Source organism: Tauraco erythrolophus, chromosome 1 (genome assembly GCF_009769465.1).
Source record: "Tauraco erythrolophus isolate bTauEry1 chromosome 1, bTauEry1.pri, whole genome shotgun sequence".
Lineage (NCBI taxonomy): Eukaryota > Metazoa > Chordata > Aves > Musophagiformes > Musophagidae > Tauraco > Tauraco erythrolophus.
This window is the reverse complement of record NC_141465.1, coordinates 104,889,025-104,909,886: the sequence shown is the minus strand read 5'-3', so window position 1 is coordinate 104,909,886 and position 20,862 is coordinate 104,889,025.

Here is a 20,862-nt window from a genome sequence, read left to right as displayed (position 1 = left end):
AACTTCATTTACTAAAAGACCGCCTTCTCAAATCCGGAATGGGTTTGTAGAAAGATGTTTACTCCCCAGAAGACCTCATCTTTTGCCTGACTGTAGAGACAAAAAAAATCAATAACATGCAATCTCTCCCCAACATTTTTCTCTTCAGGATTATTTAAAGTAATAGAGCTAACATATCACGTTTCTTGTATATTTTTGAGACTGGTTTGAAGGGTAGTGGTATCATTACAAGGATGAGACACTGAAGAAACTGAAAGAAATGTAAGAAATATTTGCTAGTTTCTCAGGAAATCCCTGTAGTCTGTATATAATAATAATGTTTGTCATAATAATGCAGGAAAAATAAAGATAATGGTGATTTGTGAGGAAATGCCAAGACTGAGAGAGAAAACCATAGTCTCAGTCTAAGAAAAATTCTTAACTATCTCCTCTGGGGAGGGCTAGACAAAAAAAAAAAATCTATCTTCCTGCCTATGACTTCGTTCTCTAGTTACTGAAGTCAAAAGCAATATTCTCATTGACTGAAGATGTGCAATTATGAGTCTTGACTGCCTTAGAGAGAAATCATCCATCTTCACTCTGCTAAAAAAGGATCTTACCATCTCCTTTCAAGATTAATAAAATTTATGTACCAAGAAACACCTGGCCATTACTGGAAGCAACAGAGAATACAAAGGTTTTTGCACAAATTGCATCACTCAAATGATTTGACAAGAAGCCGTCATCAGTCAAAGGCATGGGTCAATGTTTTTACATATGTACCTTGCCAGCAAACCAGCTAGTTTTCCTTCAGTCTTAAATAATTCATAGCACAAGAATTAGATTCCTAAATAATGCTGCCCCTTCTGAGTGGAAACCATTGTAAAAATAGGTTAAAAATAAACAATAAATTCCTTATATATATATATACATATATATATGTAGTAACTGGAAGCATAGTACTTAACCAGTCATCTGCAATCAAATCTGAGGCTACTCATGTATTGGTGAATATCTCTATGAGCATGCAGCTTGCCACAGAAGCAAGATCCTAATATGAAAACCGTGGATCATTTCCGTTGCCTGTTCTCCAGTAAGACTGCCATTTGCTTTCAATAAACAATCGTCTGAGTAAAGACAATAGAAGCAGGTCCTGTATTTGAAAAACAAGAACAAACACAAATAAATACACACCAGGAAAGAAGGAGAAGGAGCCAAACACATGTAAACCAGAGGAAAAAGAGCAAGAGGAATAGACAATTTAATGAGACTGGGAATGTGGAGATTAAGACAATTTTCATGCTAGCTTTAAACCTAAATTAAGAAGAAAGTGATAAGTATTTTATTAAAAAAAATGAGTAGACATGTTTTGGCATAGCATGCTTTCCTCAATATGCATGGGGGCTAATGCCTTGTTTTGATTTAAGAGGCCTAAAGAGATGTTCTTCACTGTGAAAATATCTTTGAGTAAATCACATTAGCATATTTCCCAGACTCTGTCTTTTCTCCTCTATTTTGTACAAGTTACAGGCTGAGTTTGTGAGCCCTGCAATCAGCCTCATGATATCTCCGTCTTCTCTAAAGCGGTAACTTCTGAACACAGTTTCCATTTATTTCTCGAATTTCAGGGAGTATTCTTAGCACAAGTGGGAAGAACTCTCTTGATTTCGGTAAATATTTAATAATGAAGGAGGAAGAAGACATGAAGAGGGTACAGAGCCTTTTCCCTATGTTCATCAGAACTACAGTCTCAGGCACTTTTCGAAGTGTACTGAACCAAAAATCCATTAAGGACACACATTAACACCTTCCAAGATAACAGTGTCCACCCATCCTTTCTGTTTGTCCTTTCAATGCAGCTGGGACACACCCACACTGCATAATTCCTCTCCAAGACAGAAAAAAAAACCCATAACAATAGTGGTGGAATGGGCATAAACCCAGCCCTGGAGGCAGGGAGGGAAGGAGGTGAGGGGAGCCTGAACTGAAAAGAAAAAAAAGAGCATAAAGTACTTTGAACAAAAGGAAAGAGTGTAAAGTCCTTAGCATAAGGAAATTAGGGTCAACTGAGCCATGAGTAGGAAAAACGAAAGGCAAAATCCTTGCGCTGGGTAGGAGGGTAGATGGCAACGGAAAATGATACGGACAGAGTGCTTTTGGCGTGGGAAGAGAATTGACATCCTAGCAGAAAAATTGGAGTACGCTGGTGTGTGTGTCTCTGTGGAGGATGTGAGGTGTGGACATGATTATGGTACTTTTTAAGTAGGGAGCAGACGAAAAGGGACACTGAGCCACCAGCAAGGTGGTAAAATGACTGCGTGATGTCTTAGGTATGAAACATGGGCCTGATGGAACACTGAAACCAAAATGAAAGGTAGAATCATAGAATCATAGAATGGTTAGGTTGGAAGGGACCTTAAAGATCATCTAGTTCCAACCCCCCTGCCATGGGCAGGGACACCCTCCACTACACCAGGTTGCCCAAAGCCTCATCCAGCCTGGCCTTGAACACTTCCAGGGATGGGGCATCCACAACTTCTCTGGGCAACCTGTTCCAGTGCCTCACCACCCTCAATGTAAAAAATTTCTTCCTTATATCTAATCGAAATCTCCCCTCTTTCAGTTTAAATCCATTGCCCATTGTCCTATCACTACACGCCCTTTTAAAAAGTCCCTCTCCAGCTTTCCTGTAGGCCCCCTTTAAGTACTGGAAAGCTGCTATAAGATCACAGGTGGTGGTCACATAGGGAGGTTTTTTGTGTACAGCATAAAAGGTGGCTTTAAAAAGAACAAATCTTACAGATTCACAGAGTGAGGCAAGACAAATGGGGATTCCAGTCGAGCTGGGTGTTTCCAGGAATCGCCTCCTCTGATGCCCCCTTGCTTTGTTGTAAATTTCCCCATGTTACCTTAAGGTGACTGGGGACTGCTGTCCTCAAAGAGCTCTTGAGTCACTGGGGCGGGAACAGTTTTCAGGCAGACCCTGATGGAGGAAGGTTAACCCTAGCCACTTCCACAGTCACCACAAACATGAACTTGCCTCCTGGCTGTCCATGTCCTCCAGGGAACGATGTATCACACTGGAAAAGGGGGGATAAGGATGCGCTCTACTGAGGCAGTGGTCCTGATGGCCTGAACAGCAATTCTTTATGAGTGATGGCAAGTCGTCTTCAGCCTGTCCAACACTTTGGGAGTGCATTCACACAATAACAGAATGAACAGATGCTGCAAAGAGTTTACAGGGAGCAATTTCTCAGTACTCCACCAAACCAGTAACCCTGCACATATGGCCTGTTCATCCATACTCCAGTATGCATCATTTTTATCTCTCTGACAATGTAGAGGCATTAATATCTTTTCAAGTTTCTTTTGCAAAGTTATGCTATTGTCCCACAACGGTTTGTATATTTTTCTAATCTAACACATTCAGTTTGGGTATATACTTGCACTTTTACTAAAATACATCCTGATCTGCACAGCTTCAGAAGCTTTCTCTCCACCACAGAGCAATCACCAAGTACTCAGTGACACAGGATCTTTTTTTAACACTGTGGTTCTAACCACTGACTTCATCTAACAGGCTCGTGTCTGCCTGGGGAAGTGCCAGCACAGGAGCAAGACTATGCTCTCAGTACCATCTCAAACTGGCTCTTTTGTGCTTGGGGAGAGACATAGAAAAGGCAGATCTGGCTGGGAACTTCTGCTACCTCTATGTGCTACAGACAAAGGCAACCCATTTGGAGTGAAGCAGCAGACGTCTTTAAGGATGGTAGGTCTGAGCAGCCTGTTACCATGTGGCTATAGCACCATCATAGGCCTAGGGCACAAAAGTCCTATGTAGGAGCTCTTGAGAAGGAGACGCACTGTAGTCCTAAAAATGAATGAGAAGTCAAGGAAATAGCTTTCATTCCCCATCCCTGCAGCTTTTGCTGCTCTGAGTATAATTTCATACTCATTTAGGCACGGGGAGTAGGATTACACAAAATATGATTAAACATTGGAAATGGAGAATAGCAATTAGGATCAATCAGATTGCATGCATTTTTAGAAATCTGAAGCGATGGACACAGGACACTATAGCACCGTGTGCTGTATAGACTCAAGACAGAAGGTCCCTACCTCTCAGGACTGAGCAGTTAAGCTTAAAACTGGAGACAAAAGGCCAGATCAGACAAACCAGACAGGACAACAACTCAGGCACCATGACAGATGTCTACACACTGTTGTCAGCTCTTCTCAAAAAGAATAGTTCTGAGGAGCGTAATGAAGTACTTGATGAACAGTGCAAGATGACAAACTTACTGATGTTCTTGGAGAAAGCCTTTCCAGGAGAAAGATGTGGAGGCAGAAAGCATGCAGATCTCTGTCTAACTGAGCCACGGCATTAGCAGATTGAGGGCATACATTTGTTAAGGCTGTGTAGCCTCTTTGAAGGACATCTGAACTAGCTTTTTGTTGGCCTAATTGGTTCAACTGATCAAAAAAGTGGTTGGATGGAGGGAAGAGGGAGGAAAGAGAAAGACGAAAAGCCACATCTGCTGTGTAATGAGAGCCATGCTGTGGGCTGGTAGGCAATGTGGCAGCATATTGCAAGTACACAGTACTCCCCACTTTGAAACAATCCCATTTTTTCTCTGGCTGAGATCAAGGATGGATGGGGAGAGGGAAACGGACCTTTGCAGAAACGCAGTGTTTTGCCTGTCTTGTTACAAGGCACATATGTAGCTCTGAATCTTGAGTAGTGGCAGTCAACAAAGTAGGATGTGTCAGTAAATTCCCTGCTGGAACTGCTTTTATTCAATCCACTTCAAGTTCTTGCATGACGCCCATTGACTTGATGCTGAGTGGCTCTATGGTAAATGAAGCGTTTTGCATTTCCAACTTGGGACATGGCAGAAAATGAGCAGGTTGTCTACTTGGGCCGAGGCCAGCTGTATGAGGTTCAACAAGACTAAGTGCAGAGTCCTGCACTTGGGTCACAACAACCCCATGCAATGCTACAGGCTTGAGGAATAGCGGCTGGAAAGCTGCCTGGCAAAAAATGACTTGAGGGTGCTGGTCAACACCTGGCTGAATATGAGGCAGCAGTGTGCCCAGGCGGCCAAGAATGCCAACAGCATCCTGGCTTGTATTGGCAATAGTGTGGCCAGCAGGACTAGGGAAGTGATCATCCCCCTGTACTCAGCACTGGTGAGGCTGCACCTCAAATACCATGTTCAGTTTTGGGCCCCTCACTACAAGAAAGACATTGAGGTGCTGGATTGTGTCCAAAGAAGGGCAACGAAGCTGGTGAAGGGTCCAGCACACAGATCTTATGAGGAGCAGCTGAGGGAACTGGGGTTGTTTAGCCTGGAGAAAAGGAGGTTGAGGGGGAGACCTATCGCTCTCTACAACTACCTGAAAGGAGGTTGTAGCGAGGTGGGTGTGTTGCTATTTCTCCTAAATAAGAAGTGACAGGACAAGAGGAAATAGCCTCAAGTTGCACCAAGGGAAGTTTAGATTGAAAATTAGGAAAACTTTCTTCACTGAAAGGGTTGTCAAGCATTGGAACAGGCTGCCCAGGGAAGTGGTTGAGTCACCATCCCTGGAGGTATTTAAACAACGTGTAGATGTGGTCCTTAGGGACACGGTTTAGTGGTGGACTTGGCAGTGCTAGGTTTATGGTTGGACTCCGTGCTTCAAGTTCTTTTCCAACCTAAATGATTCTATGATTCTATATTCTGCACACCTAAATGTGAAATGGCTGCTGTTACAATTAAAAGGGCAAAGGAAATATATGGAAAATTGATAGGTCTGGCTAAGATTTCTGTTAATTAAAGCATGTAACTTATTAAAACAACAAAACACAGTGAACTGATTCAAGACCTCTGTTAATGGTAATTATAAGTATATATTCATGGTATTGCGTCATTCAAGTAATAACCATAGTTGAACAAACATTTTGAAAGAAAGATAAACCCATCAAATGTAAGTTCTTTGTGTGAGCAAAATGAGGACCCTAGTCCTCAGTCAGGACTGGGCCTCTAGATGCTTTGACAATATAAAAAAATAGCAACAAAGAAAGGGAATGAAAAGTAATTGAGGACTAAACAGCAGGTTTTGACATGTTTAAAACTGTTGACTAAGATACATCTATGACTAATAGAAAGCATATATCGACTTCTCAGTTACTCAAGTTTTGCTCTATTTAAACAGTATTTTATTATTTTGACTCTTCCTCCACAGTCTTTTATCAGAAGCAGAATAAACAATGATCAAAATATGCACTGGAATGTTTTTCTTTGGGAAAAAAAATATTAAAAGCATCTTTCTCCTATGATAGTGTTTGAATTTTAACGTAAAATGCATTCTGAGCTAATCCTCTCTTACACAGCCTTGTTCTTGCATAGAGAGATGACAGGCTTTTAAATCTGCCAAAGATGAGTTCAAGCCTTTCTTTCCAGCTCTGCATTGCTTCTGCAATACTTGCTGATGTCGCTGCTACTTAGGGGAGCATAAGGAATCTACCTTAGTTTAAGGGTGAACTGTGGAAATAGGAAGTGCTGAAAGCTAGGCCTCAATGGTGAAGGAGAAACTGATGTTAAAACCATCTTTAAAAGAACAAAACAGACAAGCAAGAGTAGCAAATAATTAGTCAGACTAAGGACTTTCTATACTCACAAATTCACGAGCTGTGTCCTTGTTAGCAATTGCAAGACAGTAAGGCTATGCCTATGCTAGTAAATTAAATGTGCTTATGATCCCATTGTGGTCCACTGTGACTACCCATTCTGTTAAACACTTACCTCCCAAAAAAGAGTGGCTGCTCCCAAAGTTCTTATTGCAGTGGTCCTTGACCGATTATCACACAACATCTAGGAACTGCTTGGGGAAGGGCTGCACACCCTAAGACAAGTGTCAGAAGATCCTTCTGACAGGATCCCTTGCCAGGGATCCTTCTTCCAGTTTAACAGTCTGGATGCTCAGATTCTAATTCCAGGGAACATTCACTGTTTACTTCACCAGTGTAGGGAGAACAGTGCCTATGTCTACTAATATGAATAAATGTGCTGAAGTCAACAGAACAACTCACAATGATGAAGGTACAGCGCTAGTATGTTGTACTATATATGTAAAACTACAATAGGATTAGTAATTATTACAACATCAGTCTCTGCATACTCATATGTATTTGTTCTGTGAAGCCACAGATGTCCAAATACTTGAGAAGATCTGGTGGCTGTTTCTATGCATAGGGTTACTTGCATACTTAAGAGTTTGACATACTGTGACCAAGACAGAGAGAGACAGTAAAAGCCACCAGGAGAGCACATTAAAACATTTAGTTTATTTCTTTTGGCAACTGAAATTTATTTTATATTTCTGTTAGTACTTCATGATTCTTCCCCTTTACTCTGCTCTTGTGAGACCCCACCTCGAATACTGCATCCAGTTCTGTTGTCCCCACCATAAGAGAGACATAGATCTGTTGGAGCGTGTTCAGAGGAGGGCCACAAAGATGATCCAGGGGCTGGAGCTCCTTTGCTACGAGGACAGGTTGCAGGAGCTGGGATTGTTCAGCCTTGAAAAGAGATGACTTTGGGGGGACCTAATAGCTGTCTTCCAATACCTGAAGGCAACCTACAGGAAGGGTGGGGAGGGACTTTTTACAAGAGTGTCCACTGATAGGACAAGGGGAAATGGGTTTAAGTTGAAGGGGAAATGGGTTTAAGTTGAAGGAGAACAGATTTAGATTAGATTTTAGGAAGAAATTCTTCAGTACGAGGGTGGTAAGACTTTGGAATAAATTGCCCAGAGAGGTTGTGGATGCCCCCTCCCTGGAGGTGTTCAAGGCCAGGTTGGATGGAGCCTTCAGTAACCTGATCTAGTTGAGAGGCGTCCCTGCCCATGACAGGGAGGATGGATTAGATGATCTCTAAGGTCCCTTCCAGTCTATGCCATTCTATGATTCTATGATTCTATGATTCTATGACTCATTATGTCCTGATTCAGAAAATTAGTAGCATGAATCATTTAGTCTTGGGAAGGTAAGGCCCTCACTACAAGATGGAAGATGTGTGGATTATTGAAGGTAGCTAGAAGCCTACCAGAATTTTAAAGCTAGCGCAGTTTTATTGTGTTTTACTCCAATAAAGCCTTTTAATTCACCTGTGGGGATAATATATTTTATAGTTTCAGTGATGGACTTACCAAACATGCAGTGACCTGCTAAGACCTAACCAATGTGGGATTAAGGAAAAGACAAATAAGGATATGGCAAGTAAAATGTTCCTTGTTCAAATTCAAAGGATACGTTTCATGAACGTTCTCTTAAAATTAAGCCTTCTATACATAGCTATCAACCCTCACTTCCTGGTTACACAGAAGCTCGTTCTATATTACAGGCCTGCAGCAAAGGAAGCAAAGCAAGAGAGCAGGCAAGAGTGGGAGACAAAATTAGTATTTATTTTTTACTCTTCTAAGTATTCAAATATTTTCATATGCCACACAACAAATGGAACCTGGTTTCCAACTCGTTTTCATCTGATGGCGAGATCCTCTGGTGGTGCCACCTCTGGCTGATTAAAACTTTTCATGAGGTTGGGACATACAATATCACTCTCCTGCATAGATTCTTTTATGCCTGACATGGCTTGGGTTGATGGTATACATTTTCTTCCGTATAAGGCTGTAGGCTTTCCCTCTGCTATATTCAACTGTCTGTTTTAATGAAATATGTGGGGACTCAGTATGTTTGAAACTGCTAGCTTTAAGTGAAACTGGGCTCAGAATGGCCAGGAGTTATTTGCAAAGGGAGGACAGGCAGACACGCAAGAGCACACATACACTCAGAGCATGACTGCATCATTATAATTTCCATAGAAGCTAAAAAATAAATAAACACGAAAGTCTGATTTCGCTGCACAATGACTTCCTTAATTGTAAAAGTTCAGCTGGGCTAGAAACCGAGTTAACCACATTTTAATGCTAAGCATATCTGAAGACTCACGCTGCAGGCCCTAGGCAAGCGTGTCCTCAGAAAGCAGGCTCCACACCAGGCACTGAATGCAGCCACAACAAGTCATCTTCCTTTGCACAACTAGACCAGGGTGCAACAGTGTGCAAAGACCATGCACGCTGTGGCCTAAGTGTGGAAAACCAGAAAATGCAACCACCATCCCCAGTGAAAATATGGAAGCTGTGCTGCACCAGTGGTGACTCAGACCTGCTTCTTTCATCCCTGCCAAGAAACTCAGGACACCTCCTCTTCAGAAATCACTGGCCACGTTACTGAAACACATGGTCTTCCCAAATTCAGTCAGAAAGTGCACACGTTCTCTTTCCAGATCTTGGCAACACAGAAATACAGAAACGGAATGATTCTGTGAGGAATAATCTGGAGTCTGGGATTCCTATGGCTCTGTTATATAATCAACAATAGCTCAGTAACAGATGCTGTTGGTAGGAACTCAGCGTATGTACCGCAGAGGAATTTTCACAGAAGCAAATCGACTTCAGTGTGAAAGATGTTGGAAAGCTCATGTTCCTCATGTGTGGTAGGGGAAGAAACGTTCCCATGTCTCCACCGCAGCTTCTACCAAATCACAGTGGGTCTCAACTGCTCTGATTGGATCCAGCTGCCTGAGTGTCCGGGGTTCGGGGACAGAGTTAATTGTTTTTCTATCCGAGGACTGTGGATGACTTTGTAGATTGTAATCACTCAAACTGGATCCTGCTGCTTCTTGGAGGTGAAAGAGCTCTCCATTCCGCATGACTTGTGGCCAACGGAAATCACTTTTGTTTGGGGAACAGGGAAGGGCCAGAGCTGTGACCTATGAAACAGATCTGTGAATCTCTTGCTTATAAATGCCAGCAGAGAGAGGCTGGGCCCATTACGACAGCTGCCTGTAAGAACTGTGACCTGACAGCAAACAAAACATCAACTTCTTTTAACAAAGGAATTGCTAGACTGCTGCTCCAAGAGAGGAAGTTCTCAAGTAGGTATTTTGTCATTTAAGTGTCATTCTTCCCTACTGACTGCAGGCTTCATCACAGCATTTCCTACTATTGTTGCCTAGCATCTGGATTACTGCAGCTCCCCTCCATGGGCTGGCGATACAGATGATATAGATTCTCCAACGGCTTCAAGCACGTAATTAGATTGCTCCCTTAGTAAGCAGAATTACCCGGAGGGAAAGCACATTGCACCACCGTTCCATGACTTGCCCAAGCTGCCAGCAAGAGCCAAGAACAAAGTTGGTGCTTGAATCTACAAGGATCTGCAAATTCATTTGGCCCATCATGTGCAGCAGTAAAAGTCTGGCAGGGCTCTGACACAGGAGTTGCATGCATTTAATAATGTGCTGCGGATAGCAAAGTCCAAGAAGAGCTGGGCTGCAATTCGGCAGGAAACTGAGCCAACCTAGCAGCTTGGTGTTGCCAACAGGCTGCGATCCTACTCCCACCTCCCCCGGCACCCTCCTGCTCCCAGCTGGGCCTCCTGCCCCTTCCTTGGAATCACTCTGTGTGGTGCTCATCTCACCAAGCCAGGTGACCAAGAAAGCTGACTCACCTCCTAAGCCCAGTAGACCACTCACTTTTTTTGCTGGCTTTGTTTTCAGATGCAGTTAGCAAGACAAACCCACCCACTCTTAAACTAAGTGCAAGATGAACGCTGGAGTTGGTGCAAGGCAAGCATTAATGGCATGTGCCTGTGGAGGAGGAAATGCAGGAGAAAAAAAATGAGCAGCCCCCTTTCAGCAGCAGCAAGCTGTTAAATTGCATTCAGCATCACATGAAACCCCACCCTTGGGCCTTGCTCATTGCCAAGTCCTTTTTTTTTTTTTTTATTTGCAAAACCCTACAGTGGGTGATATCTAATCTATTTTGAGACTCAGTGTGCAGTTCAAACAGATTTATTTTACACGAGGTATGGATGATGGCAACCCACTGGGCAGATAACAGCCCAAACCGTACCATGGAGTACGATTCCAACACAGCATAAGCTGCTCTAAATTTGGGCTATTGCTGCCTAATTTCCCTCCATCCTCCCTCACACATTTCTTGCTTTTCTGCACGTTTTAGCCTTGTGTCTTGCGTGGCATTGGTGCCAGTGTAACCAGAAGATGAATCAAGCTCAGGTGGCTGATCTAGCTAGAATCTAACCTGTCAGAAAGTGGCTTGTTTCCTCAGTAATCTGTTTTTTGAATCGGACCAGTGCACAAATCCATCTCATGCAAGGGAAGGGGTATAAACATTTAGCTGATGGCATAAACAAAGGGGAGAAAGATACTTTGCCTTTTTAACAATGTTTTAGTTTTTAATATGCATGGTAGGCATGTTTTCAAGCTTAGGAACTAGGAGCAAAAGGGGAAGATTCACAAGGGACTTAGGCTCAGTATTTTACCTCTAGGCAGGTACTCAAGGACTGTAATTCATGAGTTTGATTTAGGCATCTCTCTTGCTTTCAGGAACAGAGGAAGTTAGTCAGTGGTGCATCCTTTTCCGAGCAACAAAACCTCTGAATAAGGGAGAGCAGCATCTGTTGAAACCTGCCAGTGGGAAATGAGAAGGCAGAGAAGACCTGAGATTCTTCCTCTTCTCAGATTTAGACTTCTGCATGTATGAGACTGGAACATATTTTGAGCTCTCCTTCCTTTCATTTGCTTCTAGATTTAGGTAACTAGCTCTAGCCCTAAGGAACAAATGTGTCTTGCTGAAAAAACAGTCTCCAAGGAGAAATACATAATGGTTTGAATATCCACCCAAACGAAAAAGAGATTGGGGTTCTTCTCAGAGGGACGATGCCCAAACCTGCAGCTCCCTTCTTCTCAAAGGGGAGCTCCTTACGCCACAGCTAGGAGGCTAAGCTGCGTGAGCCCTTCCTCCCACAGTAGGGACCACCGGACGAAAAAGCGCTGAAGAATCACAAAGCCAGGAAAAGCACAAGCAGTAATAGGAAGCCCAACTCTGTACCTTAATTACAGAGATGGAGGTCTTCGGCGCCAGTCCTTGATTCCAGCCTAGATTACATTTTTTTATCCAGTGACTCCTTCGAGCAAAACGCATAAGCAAATCCAGGGGCAGGGCTATAGGGAAGGTATTAATTCTCCTTACTCACCGATTCCTTTGATTTTTCAAAACACAAGACATTTGTACAGTTGCTAATAACACGCTGTAAATGCCCAACAGCTCCAAGCAGGAGAGAGAATGAACGCTTTGTTATTCTAGGAAAATAGATGTGTATTTTTACTGTAGTCATAACAAAGGAGGCTTCAAGCATTCCTCTACATGCCAGTTGGGTTGTTTTTCTCCTTGCAGATATTAATCTCTCTACAGTCTGCAATGTCTTTCTGTGTTCATATGTGATGCATTCTGACAGTTTTTTTCCAGTTAAAATTTGATATTTCAAGAAATCCATTCACAGTCTGGCTTTGAATATAGCACGTGAAGTTACTTTAGCTTCCACATCACTTTCCATTTTATTTTCAGCAAACTTTGGTTAGCATATTCCTGTAAATGTGTGAAACTTCAAATTGGAAAGGACTTGTTTCAATTCTCCTTCTGTTGACAGAAGTTTGTCATCTCTCCAAAAGATAGAGGCAACTGGGTTTGACTGAGGGTTAGATTCCCTTCCTACATATTGTTACTTCTGGAAAATTAGTGCATGTCAGGTGTTCGAGAGTGAACACGGGATGTTTTTATTCCACCAGGAGGTGGGATTGCCAGAGGTCAGTCTGAAACTAGGGACATTGCATGGCTTCTCCAGCTAACCTACCTCTGATGTTCAGATGTTGAAACAAACCACAGCATTTTGTTTTGAGAAAAACAAGCCTCGAGTTAATCGGGCATATGGAATTAACAGCAAATACTTGGATGAGGACTGCAACAAACAGACACTAAAATAACGTAAAAAGCAAAACTAAAGTCTCTCTGCAAAAGTTTTAAGGTTTAAAGATTTTTAGCTTAAAGGACAGAATTTATCAGTCTGAAACCTTTTTCAAACCTTTTTCTAACTGCTTATGTCAGAACAGAATTTCTGTATTATTTGCTTGCATAAAAAATCTTAAAAACCTGTACTGAGTCCTCCTCTTGTATACAAAACTCTGAAGCATTAGGCTACTATTTATAAAAGCACTATTCCCTCCTTCAAATTCTGCATTTGTTTTCTTGACAACTGTGTTCAGGCCAGGAAGAGGTGAAGAGGGTTATGGACTTAGGATTTTATCTCTGCAGAGTCTGGTATGGTCCTCTCTTGTGAGGAGGACCTTGTACCTGGATTGTGTGTTTTGGTGAGAGAGGGGCAACTGTTTGTCTAGGAAGATGACAGAACCAAAGACATGTGAATTCACAAGACAGGAGTTTTATGTGGGTCTCTTGTGAGCAAGGGACACCTTTGCAAGGCATCTGATCGCCTGAGACAAGTAGAAACCCCATAGGGACAAGACAGCCTTTTCACAGACACAAAAGCAAGCTTGTTTATGAAAAACTTATGTTTCATGAAAAATAAATTTTAAAAACTGTATTCCAAGACAGGTGGTGTGAGTTAACAGAAGAAGAAGGCCTGAAGTCCCTAAAACAACATAGGGCATACAGCTACCTGCAGAATGCAGGTCTGGAATACCTAGCAGTATGTTCCTTGCTTGAGGGTCTGGAAGAATGTGTCATGGTTGTCTTTTGGCCTGAGTTTACTTCCCATGAAATGAAGGTGGGCAGAAGTGGGGGAGGCAAAAGGATAGGGTGGTGCACACCCAAGGCTCACCCTGACATACCAGAGACGTGTCTGACTTGGGACTACTGTGGAGACACTTCTGGGTTCTGGAGTTTAGACATACTCCATGAGATTCTTTGATTTTGCTTGCAGCCGCATGTAACAGGCATAGTCAGCGCTGGCAAGGAGAGTACAGTATAGTGCCATCTCCAGCACTAACATCCAATCTATACTGGTCATGTAGGGAGTTTGAGCTGTTGGGTGAATGTGAAGGATACTCTCCCATGACAGTGGAGTGTTCATATCAGAAGCAACACAGTTAGTCCATACAATTGCCCACAATTCTACAAGCATCCTGCCTGCATCCATGCTGGATGCAATTCCGTGCTTGTGGAAATGCTCCGGGAACAGAACTATACTGTATTTTACAGGACAAAATGTCATGGCTTGGAAGGCAGGGTACATAGGAGCACTTGGCAAAGTTATTAGCATCTAGAATAAATGTACTTTTGCAGCTTTAGCACGAACGCGTCCCTGAGAACTCTGTCCTGCAAGACTGGAATCTGCCAGGTACTGTATACTCAGGCCACAATCTACCCAACAGCTTAAATATGTGCTTAATTGCAAGCAACGAGTCCAAAGCTTAAAGCTAAACACAGGGAGAGGCATGCTATTGAACTGAGGGGAAAAACCTCTGCACTTCACAAGGTCAACCCTTGGCAAAATTGAACCTTAATTTCTTGAAGTACCGAAATTGTTCATGTGTCTTTGAGGCTTGAATTTGGAAATGAGAGTGACTGTTATTTCAAAGTGTATGACTCAGGCATTGAGTAACCAGAACAAAATCAGGGAGAAGTAGAAGCACAGGAGATACCGTGGGGGAAGAAACAGACAATGGAGTAGAAGGGTTCCCTGGGGTGAACTCCCTGCCACACTACCTGCGAATGCCTATAACTCACTGCTACGGCATCCTTCTCATTGCCAACTTTATTACCAGATAATCTAAGTGTGATTTATGAAGCACCTGGGGACAAGAATTATATGTGATCCCAGCCTGGCCACCTTCCCTCCTATTGTGATGACTGTATCTCTTTCTGGGGTGGAGGCAGGGCAGGTGAAGGACTATGAAAAGAATTTAATGAGGTTAAGAGAAACAACAACATGTAAATTATTCTCCTGTCATGACACTTTTCAGGGTGTGTAAAAACGTGGCAGATTGTGCCGGTTGCTTTTCACATTCTGTATTCCACAGTGCATTTTGCATACATGCTTTACATGCCCAAGTTCATGCCTACAAAGCAGTTCTTAGCGAAGCATTTTCCAATGCCAGCGTTGCTATATATATGTAACATGAAATTCTGACAAGCCACTTGGATCTGCGCAAGATTCTGTGTCCTTACAAGGCACAAGAGACAATTCCTGGCACAAGAAGCTTAGATCAAACAGACAAAATACCCAGGATTGTTTCAAAATGCCGTGGATATCAGCAATACATTTATTTTAATTATGTATGAACTCTTGGCAGATTATTTTCATTGACTGCCACCTATCTAGCACAAGGTGGCAAGATAAGACTGCATGGCTTTTAATGACCTCATGTCAGTAGTACGTTGTGGTTTGAGCTAAAAAGGAGACATGACACGAGTAAACATGAACTGTCATTAGGATTTGTTTACTGGAGGGAGGTTTGGTGTGAATTTGAGATGCTGTCTCTGATTCTGCATTGAGAATGCCTTCATCCGTTTTGGAAGCAGATGAGGTGACTCTCTAAAGGTCTCTCTTGGCCACCTGAAAGCATCCACATAAGTCATTAATGAAGAAAAACTGTTCAATGTGCTTTCAGTGTCTATGTTTGTGGATAAGCAAAACTACGGAAATAACTCCTCACTTGGCCCTAGTACTAACCCATGAACAACTCACCTACAGACATAATAAATCTGCCAGCACTTACATGAAGAACAGGGTTCCTTTCTGCATGGTATGTTACTGTCCAAATAAATGCCACAGTCCTGAAGTAGAGATCCAAGCATGTAATTGTACAGCCTGCTTCACACGGGACAGGCTACTACTGATCACAATAGTCTTTCCCAGGCTTAGTAGCTATGCACTCTCCCCTCATTTCACATGGAACCAGCATTGTTAGTAGTTTGTTAGATTTCAGAATCTCCCATGAGATCCTGCTTGGCTGCTGAGTACAAGTCATTCTGTAATTGCTTTTGGAATAGTTTTTCATATTGTTTTCTCAGCTGCCCATAAAAGCTTGCCTCACTTCTCCCAAGACTCATCTTTCACAAGAAGTTTTACCTCTACCCATCTCCAACTGCTAGGAGAAAAACCACTTCTTTTCATTTTTGCTCTCGTAGCTTTCTAAATAAATCTTCCTTTTTATCTTCACCCTAGAACTCAGTCCTCACAGCTAATTTAAAGCTAGCTACCTCTATTTCTGGCTGGTGTTCTGCTCTTTCTGAATCTCACGGGCAGAAGCTGGTGTCACTTGCAGGTATTTAAAAACCTGTGTGGAAGCTGCATTACTGTGACGCAGGTGAAAATCTGAGTAGCATCTTGGAGGTCAGAAGATGAACTCGCTCAGTTACAAGACGGGTGACCTAGTCTAAACGGGAAGAGATAACAGCTTTATCTTTAGCAGGCAATGGGGCACAATAAAAGGATGAGGGAGGTGTGGGAAGAGATTCATCCTAAGTAAATTATAACTCTTGTCAGCCTAGCTGGAATTCAGCATGTGGGAGAGCAGGGACTGCTGCTGTCATTGCTGCCCTTGGATTTTTTTGTGAGGAGAAGTAAACAACTCTAAATTTCAGCCTGGCTTCTGCAGAAGCTTGTGTGGGTGTCCCAGTAGTGTTTGGTAAACAGGTTACAGCAGGAGCCGCAAGGAAAATCAGATTTTTTTTTTTTCCAAATAAACAAGTTTAACTTAATGAATACTCAAAATTAATATGTGTTGGGGGGTTACCCCAGGAGTCTCATTATCCCTAATTGGATGTTTTATTTCATGAAGCAGTCAGCGTTAACTTTTAGCTTGGTGAGGGAAAAGACCTCATATTTAATTGCCCCCAAATTTTCCTTTATTCCTGAGAGCACTTGGCAGGACTGTGAATATCTCTAGTGGCCAAGCTGTCAAACAAGCTTTCCCTTTTCAAAGGACATTCTTTTTTTTTCTTTTTTCTTTTTTTTTCTTCCCCTCCCCTCACTATCCAGAGCCAGTTTTGATTCTTTTTCCCACTCAACACCTCCTACTTCATAGGCAGCACCGGTCCCAACAAGCCCTCCAGCAAACTGAAATCCGCAACTGCTTTCTGCCTGGGTGACTTCCTGTCTTGAGGGCTCTGTGCCCAAATTTACACCAGCAGAAATCAGGGTAACGCAGGTTTAATATAGCTCAAAGCAGAGCTAATTTTGTGCTGGAACAGTCTGGAATGGCGTACCAAACTCTGGTTTCGGCCATATGTACTAGTGCTTCACACTCCTTCCACAAAAAAAAAAAAAAAAAAAAGCTGTGGCTGATAGTATTATCTATTTTTACCTCATATTTAACTTATTCTAGAACTACATCAACGAAGCAAAAACACCTTTTTTTTTCCCCTTTCTCATCTCATCGGTCTAAATTTGCTATCCGACATAAGCAACCAGGGAAATAAAGATTTCTTTTTAAATAGCAATCAGAAATGGATGACTTCTCAGAGGTATATAAAAATATTAATGATGTAAAGACAGCTTGACAAATAAGGGATGATAATTCTCATCTCCACAGGCCAAAGTACAGCTGTGGCATCCTTCCAAGGAGCGCTCAAGATGTTTGATTTCTATTTTAGTTGATATTTGACAGAAAAGATTTTATTTTTGCATTATCCAGGGGAAGTGGAAATGACTATTTGTTCTGTCTGTTTCCTACTTGCTGTCCTCGCATATGCTCCTGCCCTTTTATTTGTACTGTTTGCAAAGTTTTATTACCCATGGTCAGACACCTGAGAGCCTTCAGGAGTTACATATCTTCTGTAGTCAATATTTTCCATTATTGTTTTAAGGTGTGGTATACTGAACACTTAACAACTGAACACTTGATGTTTAGTGTCTGGAATGTATAAATAAGAAGAGAGCTGAAAAGCACTGTAGCCTGGAAAAGATACAGACTGAAACATGTATCTTCTTTGGGCTTCTTACATGAGGTTCTCTACACCTTAACTTCCAAGTTCCGAAGTGATCCTCTAGTTCACGAAAAGTAAGGTAGGAACACCAAGAGTTAAGAAATCACAACAGTATGCTGGAAGAAAAGGCTTTGTACCAGAGGAATCGTAGGCCTGAGTTTCACTGAACTAGGAATAAGACTAGCATCCCTCGTTTCTGCCCCTGGCTACATATTCCCTTGTGTCTAGTGACCTAGGAATGGCTAGCCCTGAAGTCAACTGCTTCAATGAGCTCATCTGACAGAAGACGAATCCACCAGAAAAACAATGGTTTTCCATTGAACTTGTTTGCTCACCTGCTTCATTCTGCAGTCTCACAGTCACTGGAGCTCACGTAAGGGCAAGCGAGATGGAATACATAGCTGGAAAGAGATGAAGACGACCGAAATTTTCAGCATTAGCCTACAGTTGTACTAAATTAGATGTAACATAAAATGACACTTTGAAGGCATGGTTCCATACGATGAGGTTAGGTTTCACTCACTAACCAGAAGGAAATGAGCACCCCCTCCCAAATTAAGTATTCCTGAGTCTTGTCATTGAGTTGAAGTGGCTCATGGAAGCATATGGCAAACACCAAGAAGGAGCTAAGGGACGGTGAAAAATCTGTGGTTGGGAGATGAGAAGTCAGCAACATCTCAGCTTCTTATCATTGGTGGACTATTAGATCAGCTCAGCCGCTCATGGATCTGTCTACAGGAATCAGTTTTCTCTGCAGATCATCACTTAAAGGACCATTGTGGAAGAGACAAGACTCAACTGAACAGGATAAAATAAGCTATTTTTGCTTGTGCTAACAGGTTCTTAATAACACAGTCCATATGACATCGAAAAGACAATCTAAAATGAAAGATCTCTGAAATGTCTAATAGTCTTACTGTGGATGGAAAGATATGTTCATGGCCACACAACCTAAAATGTTCTCAGACTACCGAAAAAAATCAGGAACAATGCTTTGTTATTCAGAAGGGGCATGAGTTTCAAAGGAGCAGATCTGGCTCAAAACCAACACAATTATGAAAAAAGTTTACTCAGAGGAAAGAAGGCCAAAAGCACTGAAGAACTGAGGAAACAGAGGAACCAGCACTGGGGAAACAGAGGCCCTGTTGTTTTGTACGGGGAAGCGTTTCAGAAGTCTATTCAACAAATTATCCACTCAGTCTTAAAGCAATGGCCCCACGGGGCAAGTTTGGGGCACGAAACCATTTCATCCAGCCTTTCCCTTTATCCTGAAGGGATGTGACCACTGTGACATAGTCTGAATGACTTTCTGTGTCTTGGCACAGGCAGGCATTCCTTGATGCCTCTGGTCTCACCCTGTCCTCCCACATAGAGGCAGGAGTGCAAGTCTCTGCCTATGGACCTGCACTTCTCAGCCACTGCATCCCCAGGACAAGGAGAGGGTTAGGACTGGGCAGTAAAAAGCGGCTACATGTCCATGTTGCCTGGAAGAGAGGAAGCAGTTTGAGAAGTGAGAAGGGTGGCTGCTCCAGTGAAAGACTGGTGATATTGGCCTGGTTGGCTGGGAGGAGTCAAAAGGAAGGGAGGGAGCAGGCTCCTGGACACAGGGGCAGGGAAAGATCAGCCTACAGGAACCTCCTATAACCGGTATGGGTCCCTTGACCTCTCAAGTTTGGGTGTCCTATTAACACCACAAGCTTTCGGCGCTAGTGAAACTAGTATTATGGCCCTGAAATGTATCAGAAAAACTTCAAGTCTAAATAATTCAGATGTCAAAATGAATGTGAGGAAGAACATTATTTAGCAGACCAATTGCTTTGTTTTCAAAGTTGCTATTTCCTTCTGTTTATGCACCCACACAGACACTAACAAATCAGTGAACTGGATGCACTACCAGACAGCATCGCTGATTACATCTTTCCCTCAACGAAATCAGGGAAATACTGGGGGGAAAAAAAAAAAACAAGCAAAAGTTATTTAAAGGGCAGAAATATTTGATGAGATTTTATCTGCTATCCCAAACTATCTACAAACAGAACGCTGAGGGCTGTTGTATACTGTAAATGAATTTTAAACAACTCCTGTTGGCACAGTTATCTGCTTCTCAGGGTTGCCAGATCTCATTTCTTTATCACAAGTCTCACAATGCTGAATCACTTACTTAAACCACAATTCAAAGAACCACTGACTAATGAGTTTCTTGCTTTTTTTTTTCTCCCCAAGTGTAAATTTCTCAGGGACATAGTTAGTGTGAAAGGTAAAAAGATAATCAGAGTAAATACCAGACCAGTCAGGGATGTTACCATTCATCTAGTGCTTCCTCTAATCCAGAGAGAAGAGGATCGCTGTTTGCTGGCAGGTTTTGCAGCTGCCTGCTGACAGCAGAAGGACGTGGGGTCTGGGGACTCCCTGCTCTTCTGTCCAAGTGCTCGCCCTGGCCATAAACCTTGGCCCCAGACTCGCTTTCACTCTGTGCTCCCTCATCTGCCCTCCACCCCGGCTTCTCTTTCAGTCTCTTCACATTACTGAAAGTTTCATGAATATAAAAAATTCCTCTGGCTTCACTGTGACCCCACCCAGAGCCTGTTTACAGCACCAGCCCATATACAGCAACATTTTTTTTTTTTAAAAAACAACAGTATCTTTTAATTATAGCTTGACTGTGGCAGCATCGGAGGCAGGAGTTGCATCTGTTACCTGCCCCGATCATCCTGTGCAGACCTCTAATGGATGCAAAGCTGCCTTCAGCTTCTGTGGATAGACAGGTCTGCACACGCAGCACGGGCATGTCCGACAGCCCGCTGCTGGCTCCTGTCGCTTACGGGACACCCAGCTTTAGGTCAAAGGAGCTCCGGGCTCCGTCTCATTTAAAGCTCGGGGTTTTCGATGCATCTTCAGCATCAGCCACTAGTAAAGTGGCTTTCTTTCAGCCATTAGTAAAGCACCGTTTCATTCTCCATCTGATAAAAAGCACCCAAGGGATTTTTGGACATCAGGACTCTCGGACAGTGAATTAAAAAGGTCGAGAAG